Source organism: Triturus cristatus, chromosome 7 (genome assembly GCF_964204655.1).
Source record: "Triturus cristatus chromosome 7, aTriCri1.1, whole genome shotgun sequence".
In the NCBI taxonomy this organism is placed as follows: Eukaryota; Metazoa; Chordata; class Amphibia; order Caudata; family Salamandridae; genus Triturus; species Triturus cristatus.
Genome location: NC_140590.1, coordinates 1,443,305,647 through 1,443,318,595, shown reverse-complemented (window position 1 = coordinate 1,443,318,595; position 12,949 = coordinate 1,443,305,647). Strand labels below are relative to the sequence as shown.

Genomic DNA, 12,949 nt, shown 5'->3' with positions numbered 1-12,949 from the left:
CCGCTCCAGAGATCTTTCTGTAACCCACATGTCACTTATGCCTTAACTAGGGCTTTAAGTGGGCCAGGTCTTACCGGTGCTGAGCACCGGCTGTTATTTAAAAGGGCCCTCGAAAACGGGTCTCTATCGGGCTCTGTGCACAGGTGGTCTGTTTTTTTTTCCCCGACTGCAGTGACAGCAGGCACATCATGTTCACACTGCTCATTTCTCACTAGTGGAGAAGTTACGGCATGATGTCATGCAAGGGGAGTGTTGTAGGGGACGGGAAATCCTTTAAAGAGAGTAATTTTCTCTCTGGATTTCCCTTCTCTTTTTGAAACTCAGGAGCAGCAACATTGTCGTGGTGTCACCAGGCCCTTATGTGAAAGCTTTTTCAATATTATATACAAGCCATAGTTGCTGCTTATTTATCATATGCAACTAACAACGACTGACAAAGCCAGTAGTCCTGACTTGTAGGTATGATGTTACTTGTTGTATCATATATCTGGATGCAATGACAGAAACTGCAAAATACAAGTCGGGCGGCTCACAATGCTAAGCACAGATTTTTACATTACGTGTTTTTAATTACATTGGCCACACCCCTTTGAGAGACCCCCCAGTTTTTTCATCCCACTTAAAGCCTTGGCCTTAACTGTACACATTCTGTGAGAAATTTTATTTGCTGCTTTCTATAAGAGAGGCAAACTTGCATTGATGCTGTCATGCTGTACCTATTCTGTGTGGAAGCCATGCTAGCACTGCTACTGCCTGATTTGTACCTGACCCGTGTTGCGGAAAGCTTATGCTGCAGCTGCCCTAGCTGTACCTCTCGGCTGAAGAAGGGATGCTTGCACTGTTTCTGCCCAGTACCTGTTCTATGAAGAAGGGGTGTTTCCACTGCTATTGCCCCATTTTTATGAAAAACAAAGGATATATTAAATGCACTTGAATAACATGCCCTGTGAGCAGGGACCGTTACACAATATTTGATGTGAGATGCCTATATTCCTAAGGAAGGCGCCAGATCCCATAGAGGCAATCTTTGAGTGCCGAAACATGTTGTTGGAAAATAGAAGCAGGTTCCATTCTTCGAAGCTCCGGCTTTTAATCGTGTGATAGGGAAACTCAGTAAAAAACATTTTAGCTCACCCACATACAATTTTATTACAGGTCTGACAAAAGGAGAACATAAATGTCGACATAAGGGACATAACCTCACAGAAACTAGAGAACTCATAACTAGGAGACCGTACAACCAGTGAAGAATAGTACTCTTGGATCCTCCCTAGTGCTATCTGTGGAACTCACTGATGAATCATACCACTCTAGGTAGGAGAACCATCAACATCCGAAATGAGTACAAGAATGTATGGTAATTACATAAGTGGTTTAGCAGTTTTTTCCAGGATTTTTTATTTCTTAGAAGTTTGTCTGTTTACAGAGAGTGCACAATAATCTTTAACACCTCTCTCTCCCTCTTTAGTGTGTTTTTACTTGTGTTGTACATGTCCTTTATGTGTAAGAGAATTGTGTGATGTTTCTTCTGCTACTGCCACCAATCCTTTAGCTAGCCTTTACATTACAGATGGATACTTTGCTGCTGTCCATGTGGTGCCTTGATTGTGTTGTGAACGCCATACAAAACTTTCCACTACACAAAAGACAAAACGATTTGCATTGCTAATGCTGGTTCTAAGGTATGATGTGAAAGAGAGTGAATACTCACAAAACAAGTGAGTAGTTTACTTTTGGTTTTACATATGAAGCAAGCAGTTTTTGAAACTGAATAGACAACTTTGTAAAATTGTAGAATATATCTGGCAAGTGGCTTCATGTTATGAATAACACTTTATACCAATTCTGGCATATTAGCCACTAGCACTTCCATGCTGGGATTTTTGAGCCCCTAATGAAACTGCTAAAAGCAAAACTACAAGCCCCACAATGCATCATGCTGTTGGCCGAAAACCCAGGAATGGCTCATATATCATAGTGCCGACTGGCAGACTGCTGAAACAAAAATAAAATGTACTTCCTGATGCTTTGCTTTTTTCTTGTATGCGAGCACAAGTTAAACAGCCCAGTCAGTGAGAGGGCACAGGTAGCCTTTCAAATACCGATGCAGTCATCTCATTACTAATAGGCTAACATTAACACGCCTTGAAAAGCCTGCTTACTAAAGAAGAAGCTATTTTCTAGAACACTGCGAGCTGTAGCATTTAGACCTGTCTTAAAGAACACAGAGAAAGGAATTCAATGTGCTGGCTCCCATCTTAGTGCCAGAGCTCATCCCCAGCCTGGACATTGGTGAAGCGCTTACACCCTGTGATGCACCTGCCTTGAACAAGAGCAGCACAGGCTGCAGGTGCTGTCCCGAGAGTGGCATAACAAAGACCCTCTCAGCTTCCGCAGTGCACGGGGGCCCGAGCTCCAGGGGACCCCTCAGCACAGAATGCTGGCCAGTGCTTAATTTGTAAACCAATAAGTGCAGGGGCTCTTGGGAGGCCACTGCAGCTTGCACCACACATTGCCCCTGCCACCTGGCAATGACAGTACAAACACAGCTACTAACCATCACGCACAGCTGTTGGGGTGCTGATACCTAAATTAGCCAGACAGCTCCACCATGTGGCAGACTGTCATAAGCCCCGGTGCTGGCAATTAGGTGCTGGTGCTGAGCACCAGAAACCACCGGCTCAAATTAAGCACTGATGCTGGCCTGAGAACTTCTGAGTGAGTCTGGAGGCACAGAAGCAGCCTGCTCTTGGAGGATAACTTGTGATGGGTGAGGGCAAAGAAAGAGAAAATCTCAAGGCCACAACTCACAGAACGCAGGAAGTGATGGGGACAGATGGGATACATCTGAAGACTAAGAAGGGGCTCGAGATGTGTAAACAGTTATTGTAATGGGAAGACCCAATGGTCACAGGGGTCTTTTTCTGTTGTCCTTACCCATGGGACTTCAGATCAAGGCACAGGGGAACGGGGTTTTAGCCTCCTGGACACCATGTTAGTTACACCACAAAACAGACCATGCTGTAGACAGCAGACTAAGCCCTCAGGTTACGCAGATTGTAGAGGGTCACATGACAGACAGCAGAGTTGTCTCCTTGGCCACATTGATCACACAATGGCACACTGTAGAGAGCAGAGAAAGGCCGCTGGATGTACAGATCACACAGGGCTGTCTTTGGATTACACAAACTATAAATGCTTAAAACGCTGGCAGACAAGCTATTCCTCGGGTCACACAAATGATACATGGTTACACCACAAACTCTGACCACATGGGCATATATAGTGGCAGAAGCACTCAACACATCAGGTCACACTATAGACAGCAGAGCAAGGCCTCCGGTAACACAGATCATACAGGTTCACACCACAGACAAAGATCTATCCCTCTGGATACACAGCTCACATAGATTCACACGACAGATGGCAGAGATACCTATCTGGGTACACAGCTCACATAGATTCACACGACAGGTGGCACAGCTATCTATCTGGGTGCACAGCTCACATAGATTCACATGACAGGTGGCACAGCTATCTATCTTGGAACACAGCTCACATAGATTCACACGACAGGTGGCACAACTATCTATCTGGGTACACATCTCACATAGATTCACATGACAGATGGCAGAGCTATCTATCTGGGTACACAGCTCACATAGATTCACACGACAGGTGGCGCAGCTATCTATCTGGGAACACAGCTCACACAGATTCACATGTCAGATGGCAGAGCTATCCCATGTGTTACACAGCTCACACAGATTCACACGACAGATGGCAGAGCTATCCCTCTGCATGCAAAGCTCATATAGATTAATATTACAATGGCAGTGCTATCCCATGTGTTATACATCTCACATAGATTCACATGACAGATGGCACAGCTATCCCTTGTGTTACACAGATCACACAGATTCACACAACAGATGGCAGAGCTATCCTTTGGGTTACACAGCTCACATGGATTCATTCGACAGATGGCTGAACTATCCCATGTTTTACAAGGATCACACAGATACACACAACAGATGGCAGAGCTATCCCATGTGATACGTAGATCACACCGATTCACACGAGAGATGGAAGAGATATCCTTTGGGTTACACAGCTCACATGGATTCATTCGACAGATGGCTGAACTATCCCATGTGTTACACAGATCACACAGATTCATAAAACTGATGGCAGAGCTATCCCATGTGTTACACAGATCACACAGATTCACATGACAGATGGCAGAGCTATCCCATGTGTTACATAGATCACACCGATTCACACGAGAGATGGCAGAGCTATCCTTTGGGTTACACAGCTCACATGGATTCATTGGACAGATGGCTGAACTATCCCATGTGTTACAAGGATCACACAGATAAACACAACAGATGTCAGAGCTATCCTTTGGGTTACACAGATCACACAAATTCATGCAACCGATGGCTGAACTATCCCATGTGATACATAGATCACACCGATTCACACGGGAGATGGCAGAGCTATCCTTTGGGATACACAGCTCACACAGATTCATACAACGGATGGCAGAGCTATCCCATGTGTTACACAGATCACACAGATTCACATGACAGATGGCAGAGCTATCTGGTGGGAACACAGCTCACATAGATTCACGACACCTGGCTGAGCAATCCCTTTTTTACACAGCTCACACAGATTCAAAGAACAGATTGCAGAACTTTCTCTCGTGTTACACAGCTTGCAGAGATTCACACAACAGATGGCAGAGCTATCCAATGTGTTACACAGATCACACAGATTCACATGACAGATGGCAGAGCTATCTGTCTGGGTACACAGCTCACATAGATTCACATGACTGAGCTACCCTTGTTTTACACAGATTCACAGAACAGATTGCAGAGCTTTCTCTCGTGTTACACAGCTCACACAGATTTACACAACAGATGGCAGAGCTATCCAATGTGTTACACAGCTTACACAGATTCACACGGCAGATTGCAGTGGTGTCCTTGTGTTACACAGCTCACACAGATTCCCACAAAAGATGGCAGAGCTATCCAATGTGTTACACAGTTTACACAGATTCACACGGCAGATTGCAGTGGTGTCCTTGTGTTACACAGCTCACACAGATTCCCACAACAGATGGCAGAGCTATCCAATGTGTTAAACAGCTTACACAGATTCACACGGCAGATTGCAGTGGTGTCCTTGTGTTACACAGCTCACACAGATTCCCACAACAGATGGCAGAGCTATCCAATGTGTTACACAGCTTACACAGATTCACACGGCAGATTGCAGTGGTGTCCTTGTGTTACACAGCTCACACAGATTCCCACAACAGATGGCAGAGCTATCCAATGTGTTACACAGCTTACACAGATTCACACGGCAGATTGTAGTGGTGTCCTTGTGTTACACAGCTCACACAGATTCCCACAACAGATGGCAGAGCTATCCAATGTGTTACACAGCTTACACAGATTCACACGGCAGATTGCAGTGGTGTCCTTGTGTTACACAGCTCACACAGATTCCCACAACAGATGGCAGAGCTATCCAATGTGTCACACAGCGCACATGGCTTTCACCCCATAGACAGCACAGCTCAATATGTGCTCAAGGTTTTATTTGTGCTTTTTCTCTCGCAAACATACCTCAAAAATAATGTTGGTTTGACGACAGAAAACATAGTGCATACGCCTCGACAGGTGTAGTTAGCGCTATATAAATGCCATTGCAGTACAATACCTTTTCAGGCCCCTCTTGCTGTCAAACTCCGATTTAGCATCAGCGCATCTCCTCGGCCTCCTGCTGTCTGTCCAGCAACCACATGAAGAACTAGAGAAAAAAGAAACGAGGATCATATTATGTGCTGTTTACGCATTACAATCAATAACACTTCGTCGTGTCTATAACAACCTCCTGGACTTGTACGCCCCTTAGCCTCTCGACTTGGTGATGGGGAAGGAGGTAATGATTAGAAAGAAGAAGGAGGGTGGGGGTGGGGGAAGGAGAAAGGAAAAGAGACAGAGGCGTGGAAAGGTATAGGGGCAGATTTACAAGCCCCTTGCGCCACTAGTGCATCACTTTTTGTGACGTACCGGTGGCGCATTTAATGCTCCATACTTACAAGGACAAGAAAAGCCACTCTGCGTGACTTTTCCTGTCCTTTTAAATATGGCCCCTTTGCACACAGCACTTTGCGTTGAAGGGGCGTTCCATGGGTGTTGCTGTGGGTGTTCCCACGCAACACCCATGGAACCAGACACATTTCCAGATTTACGAGGAATTGTAAATCTGGAAATGTGTGTGAATGCTACGCCTCAAAGGGAGGCCAACAAGGAGAAATGTATTCATTTCTCCTCATTTGTTTTCCTCTTTCTGTGCGTACTGCATTCTGCAGCACACATTGAAAGATGAAATCAACTCTAATGATTGTTTATGTACAGGAAGGTGTCCCTTACTGTCATAAACAATCATTGAAATAATGATGTTTTTTAACTTTTATGTGTGCTAATACAGCACACTTAGTAGTTGAAAAACGGCATTTCAGATTGTTTTTGTGCGGGAAGGGAACCCTTCCTGAACTAAAACAATCCCCCCACGACGCAGGCATCCTTGCACCATGGTGCAAGGGTGCCTGTGCATGGCAGCAGTTTGTGCGCCAGTGCAGGAGGAAGCACAGGGATGCGACATATTGTTGTAAATATGTCGCATCCCTGTGCTTTGAAAGTGACTCAGTGCGGCACAGCCAAATTGCTTGCAGCACGCACTCAGTCACTTTCTTGTAAATCTGCCCCATAGTTTTCCACGATAGGCAGAAGCAATTATCACATATTTGGAAAAAATGCCAAAATGGTCCCAAAATGGTTGTCATTTTTCACCAAAGTTTCTCGAGATCTTGTTCACATTTCAAATCATTCTCTAAATAGGGTTAAAACGCTGTGTTTAAATAATAATAATAATTTTTTTTGCATATTTATATAGCGCGAACTCGACCCGAAGGTATTGGAGCGCTTTACATAGCACCGTATTTACATTACACATTCAGGCACGGGGAGATTAAGTGACCTCGAGGCTCGAACCCTGGTTTCCTGGGCCAGAGGCGGCAGCGCAGCCAACGGACCACACCCTCTCCCCAAGTAATCACAAACTTATGCACACTGCGTCCCAAGTACTCAACATCAGGCCCAAAAGTAGTGACTGTTTTCCCAGAATGGTGTCAATATGGTCCGAAAATGTCCGATATTCCTTGAAATAAGTCAACAATTGTTTAAGAACCCCACGAGTGTTGCTGATCTGGATCTGCAAATTGTGCATTTTGCCCTCAAACCATTTAGAAATGGTCCCAAAAGTTGTACTGCCTCAGAAAGTCTTAAATGTTGCCTCAGGAAATATACATTCAAAGTCCTTTAAATATAGCTTTAATGACGTCCCACAGATGGCGCAAAACAGCTTTGAACACGGCCTGATAAGGATCGAAGGCTTATGGCCTGAATAGTAGTGAGCTAGAAATGTGGGACACCTACGCAAATAGGAATTGGTAGTTTCTAGATTTTCTCACAACGGGGTAGTTACCGGGTGCAGTAAAGATTTCATTCTCGAGTGAATTTTGGCATGTGAAATCTGTTAGAATTTCATGGGGGAAAAGACCACATGTTTATTGGGACATGTGGATTTTGGTGTGGTAAGTCAGTTACTTGGACTAGGGATATCACATTTTATTGGGTACAATAAATTCCTACTACAGTTCGTGGGTACCCGTGATAATGCCCTTAACCCAGGTCCATTTAAAAAAACAGTGGTCCCTAAGCAAAATGGAATAAGAACAACAGATGAATATAGACCCGCTCAGTACTATATTTTTCAAAGCTGTCCAGCCGGACAGTTATTTAATGTTCAATAAGTTACTTTATACGTGAATTACAGAAAGGATAATTTTTTGTGCGACACAAGCCTGCATCCAACTTAAACAAGGAAAACGTACAGATACAAAAACACAAAAGGCTCAGGCAAAAATAATTGTTTGTAAGATACACGTTATCAATGTAGCAAACAAATCATACGAGACACCTTTACACATAAATAGTAAATTGTGAGAGTGTATAAGGTGTACAAAAAGTCGACGGCGTTTCGATCCACAAACAACATACTAGGATCATCATCAGGACATTTGGAATGACATGCCTGTGAACATATGCCAGTAATAACAAAATGAAAGCAGGAGAGAACCTGGCAGGGAACCGGACTGAAAATGTGTTTAACCATAAGTTACTAAGGGTACCTCAAGGCAGGAGCACCTAGTTAAAGGGCACCGCAGTGGCGCTGATAAGCTTGCACGGAGCCGCGTTCACAATCTCTGTAGTCCAGTTGCAATGAGCTGTGTCCGGTTCCTATGGGGCCATGGAGATTCGTCTCGGTTGAGAGAAGCGGGAGGAATGAAGGTTTGTGTCCCACGAAAACTTTTCCTTTCTGTAATCCATATATAAAGTAACTTATTGAACATTAAATAACTGTCCTGCTGGAGAACTTTGAAAAATATAGTACTGATCGGGTCTATATTCATCTGTTGTTCTTATTCAATTTTACTTAGGGACCACTGCTTTTTTAAATAGCCAATTCCCAAGGTCCCTTGCCGACCTCACTTGGGTTTCCTTGTTACGTATAACATCTTGACCAAGGTCAAGCACGCCTGACAGAGATAATTACCAAAAGCCCTCATGTGCTGGAAAGAAACTCTGAGCCTCACTACTTACAAGTCTCCTTCACCACCGGAAAGTCACTTTTAGCGACGATCTGGCAGCACACACTGCAGGGCCATATCTACAAGGCCAATTTAAGGCACCCTGCGTGGCTTTTCATGGCCTTGTAGATATGGACTGAAGCAATACAGCGCAAGTCGCTGCGATGCCTCACTCTGCGATAGGTAGGCATGCCATGGGCGTTATGGTGGGTGCTCCCACGTAACACTCATGGCATTGGACACATTCCCAGATTTACGAGGTTTTGTAAACCTGGGAATGCATCAAAAGCCTACGCCTCCCTAGGGGTGGCATGGGGGAGACGCAATGAGGAGAAATTACACTATTTCTCCTCGTATTTTCCTCTTTCTATGTGTGCTGCATTCTGCAGCTCACATACACAGAGAAAATCCCCTCCATTGATTGTTTTTGTGCAGGAAGGTGTCTCTTCCTGCGCTAAAACAATAACCCCTAAAACACAGATATTCTTGCACCATGTCGCAAGGGTGCCTGCGAAGGCGCATGGAAGCCAGTTGTGCACAGGGGCAGGGCAAAAGGACAAGAATGCGCCGTGTCTGATAGATACGACACATTTGTGTACTTTTCGTTTGACGTAGTGCAGCACAGCAGGAAGGCTTACGACGCTGACCCACGCCAAAAGATTGTAAAGGAGGCCCCCCGCAGTGTCAGGGCCATTATTTATTTTATCCTCAGAAATAAACTCCCGTTTTAACTGGGTTTGTTTCTGCAAAGCCTAAATGAATGTCGAGTGAACCACCTCAAAATTGTAGCCTGCCCAGCATTCAGCCATGATCAAAGTGCATCTGCTACCTCAGTGTCACCACTTTCAGGACTCTTTAGATAGAGGGGGCAACCCTACCCTTGTGGAAGAGGCGCTGAACTTCTCCAACCGAGTGAACTTGTGAGTCGCTTTCCTAATAATTAATGGCCCACTCAGTGTATAAACCGCCTCTAACTGAATCCTAGCTTTTTGTTATATATTACTTCTAAAATACGTATCTTTACGCTAAGGTTGACATAGAGTAATTAGGCGGAGATTTACTAAAAAAAGTCACACAACGCAGCGCAGCCCCCCGCGAGGCTGCACTGCGCAACAAGGAGGGAGGAGGTAAGCACCATATCTTCAGAGATATGGCTCTCGCCTCCCCTTTCCCTTGTGCTGGTGCTGATTACAGCTGCCGGGCGCCATGCACACACCTTAGTGCTGCAGCGCTAGGGTGTGTGCATGAGTTCAGCATAGGCTTTGTACAGGAAGGGTATCCTTCCTGTACAAAATACTTTGCTCGACACAAGGGAAAGCTTTTCCCACTTCGTATGCGTGTTACACAGTGCTGCACGCATGCAAAGTCGGGAAAGGAAGGAGAAAGGAAAACATTTCTCCTTCTTTGGGCCTAGTTGAATAGGGTGCAGTTTTCTCATGCTAAACCCAATCTCCTGTTTTTAGTAAATTGGGTGAGAAACCTTGGGTGGTTGCATGGGAACGCCCATGCACCACCCTTGCTACGCCCCATGGCGCAAAGTAATGCTAAGCCGCGCAATGCGCTGCTTCGCATTACTTTTACATTGTTTCCAGCGCTGAACAAGTTTAGCGCTGGAAAGTAAATTACAAAAAAAGATTTTGCGTCATTTTGCGTGACTTTTGTGACGCAAACAGGGTGCAAATGCTTAGTAAATCTCCCCGATATTGTTCTAAAATCTTTAAATGCTATTTAAATCCTAATAATGCGAGAGATCTGTTTTACAGCTTGCATTTGCAGTTTCTCATTTCATTCTTGTTAACCGTGAAGTTGGGGATACTATTACTTAACTGGGCAGTTTGTGCAAAATACTTCAGACTCAATAATTAAGGAATACATTGATCCTCTTACACACAGTTCAATGTGCTTTTTTTATATTTCAAACAATCAACACTCGCCTTTTTGCTCAAATAACAAACCTTAAAATATACATTTTATTTCTATTTTCAGATGCAACTGTTTGCTGTTTTCGAGCTGGAAACTGGCTGAGATCAGATTTTTTTTTTTAAATTGGAGAGGGCTAGTGAAATAATAGTATTAAACATGTTATGTCCAGGTGTTAATAGAAGGGATTTTTTGACGTGGAATAATCCCAACCTGTAGCAGCATAGACCTTTCCCATTTGAAATGAATGGGATGGTGAAGCAGATTTTTGCATGATGGTTTATGATGGAGTCACCATGCTCCTCACAATGCATGTGACCTTCTCATGATTTCTCACTTGATTTATTTTCAGTGCTTAATTTGTAAAATATTAAGTGCCAGGGCTCTGACCAGGAGGACACTGCAGCTTGCACCACCCATCAACCTTGACATCGCTACCAAAACAACTACTAACCATTCCTCTGGCATGTAAGTGCGGCAGTTCAGATTATTCAAGGTCCTCAAAGCTAAACGAATGACTGGAGAGGTAGGTGTTAGCAATTTTTTTAATGTATATTGTATTCCTAAACAACCGTTGTTCTGCTCATCTAAATTAGATGAGCAGCGCCACCATGTGGTAGACTGTTCCAGGTATGGTGTTGACAATTATGTGCCGGTGCTGAGCACGAGAAAGCACCAGCACAAATTAAGCACTGTTTATTTTTAGGCTGAATTTGCTCTCACTGTGACTTTGGAACTGTTGTGGCACTGCTGAACTGGCCTCGATCAGTATGGCTAGGATGAGCTAGGGTAAGTTGGAGCATGACACCTGGAGCTGCTTCCTATCAGTGACTCCGCTGTTCAAACTGGTGGCACTGCCAGTAACGTAATGTAAGATAAAGTGGATTTGTAGAGCCCTGGTTATCACCCATGAGGGTATCCAGTAGAGAACAAGTATGGTGAGCACAAGCAGGGCCAGTCTCGGATTGGCCAGAAAGACCAGCCCCATCTCCTCCTGGTCGCCCCACTAGGGCGGCAGCAGTGAGTTTGGTGTGCCTTCCAGTCATATACCTCACTTATTCCTGGAGCCACCTGCACATCAGTCCGCAGGCCAGGTCTCTCACAACCGATGCGATGCAAGCAGGAAGGAACGTTCCGAATGTTTGCCGCTAGCTTCAAATCAGCCGACAGGATGTGGCGGTTTCTGGCTAAGATGTCGTGGGACTCAAGAGATTTACAAAAAGTTTGGAAAAATTTAAAAATGCAGTACCTGGATATTTTAGACTTCCCCTGTATGGACCTGAACTATAAAGCCCATCCTTTGGTACACCTTGCATATTTATTTTCTGCGAAACTTGAGACCCTGGACTGTTTAAGCACAGAAAAACATTAAAAAAGTAGCCTCCAAGGTTTAGCATGGGTGTGTACTGTGGCATCTCTGTCCGTAGAACCACAGAATCCCTTACTTCAAGAAACTGACCTCACATGGCCAGTGTGCACATGCATCTGTGAATGAAAGGTCTCTTACAGACAAGCATCGATCTGGAACAATGCTGCCCTTCTCCTTGGAGGCCAAACATTACTCTGGTAGGAATGGTCTGAAAAAGGGAAACATCAACTTGGCCAATTATTAAATTGACACAAGATTGTACCATTTTGATTACATATAACAAACGGAATTCCAGTTTGACAAGATATAGATACGGAGATTGATGCAACTGGAGCATTGATCAAAACTAAATTTGTTACCGTCACTGTTGCCTGATCTCCTATGTATTTATACTTGAAAAGGTGAAGTGCTTTCCAGTAGCAGCTGGCACGGATCGGGGGTGAGGGGGCAGGGGCAGGATGGGTGGGCACAGTGGAAGCGGCTGTAAATAAAACAAACAAAAAAGATAATCACTTACCTTCTCGCTGCATCTCTCCTCCTTAGTCCCACGCTCTGACCGAACAGGAAGCACACTCAAGCTCCCTATCAACCAATCAGAATGCTGCAATGTAGTGTTGTGAATGGTCTGAGCGCCATGGTTCAGCGCTCAGATGCTGACTGGGAGCCTGGGCATGTTCTCCAAGCAGGCTGTAAGGCAGCCTATGTGGAGAACATGCAAAGTATGCATGAATGTTTGGCCGGCCCGAGACGGCCGGCCAAGCATTCATCGCACTTACACTGTGCTCATCACTCCCCCTGCTCCTGTCATGAGAGCATCCCAGGCCCCACAAAGCTGCCGGACATCAAGACAAAATAAAATGATAATAACACAAGTTATTATCATTTTATTTTTCCTTAACTTCACTCTTTAAAAGCAGTGGGGC

At 44.6% G+C, this 12,949-nt stretch overlaps 1 protein-coding gene across 1 annotated transcript in view; it reads right to left on the bottom strand.

The window, feature by feature from the left end:
* DLGAP4 (DLG associated protein 4) overlaps window positions 1-12,949 on the bottom strand; it is a 1,545,411-nt gene that overhangs the window by 473,064 nt on the left and 1,059,398 nt on the right. The window contains exon 4 of the mRNA XM_085619178.1: window positions 5,743-5,832. The gene's annotated coding sequence lies outside the window, so the exon portion shown is untranslated. The remainder of the gene's footprint in view (window positions 1-5,742; window positions 5,833-12,949) is intronic.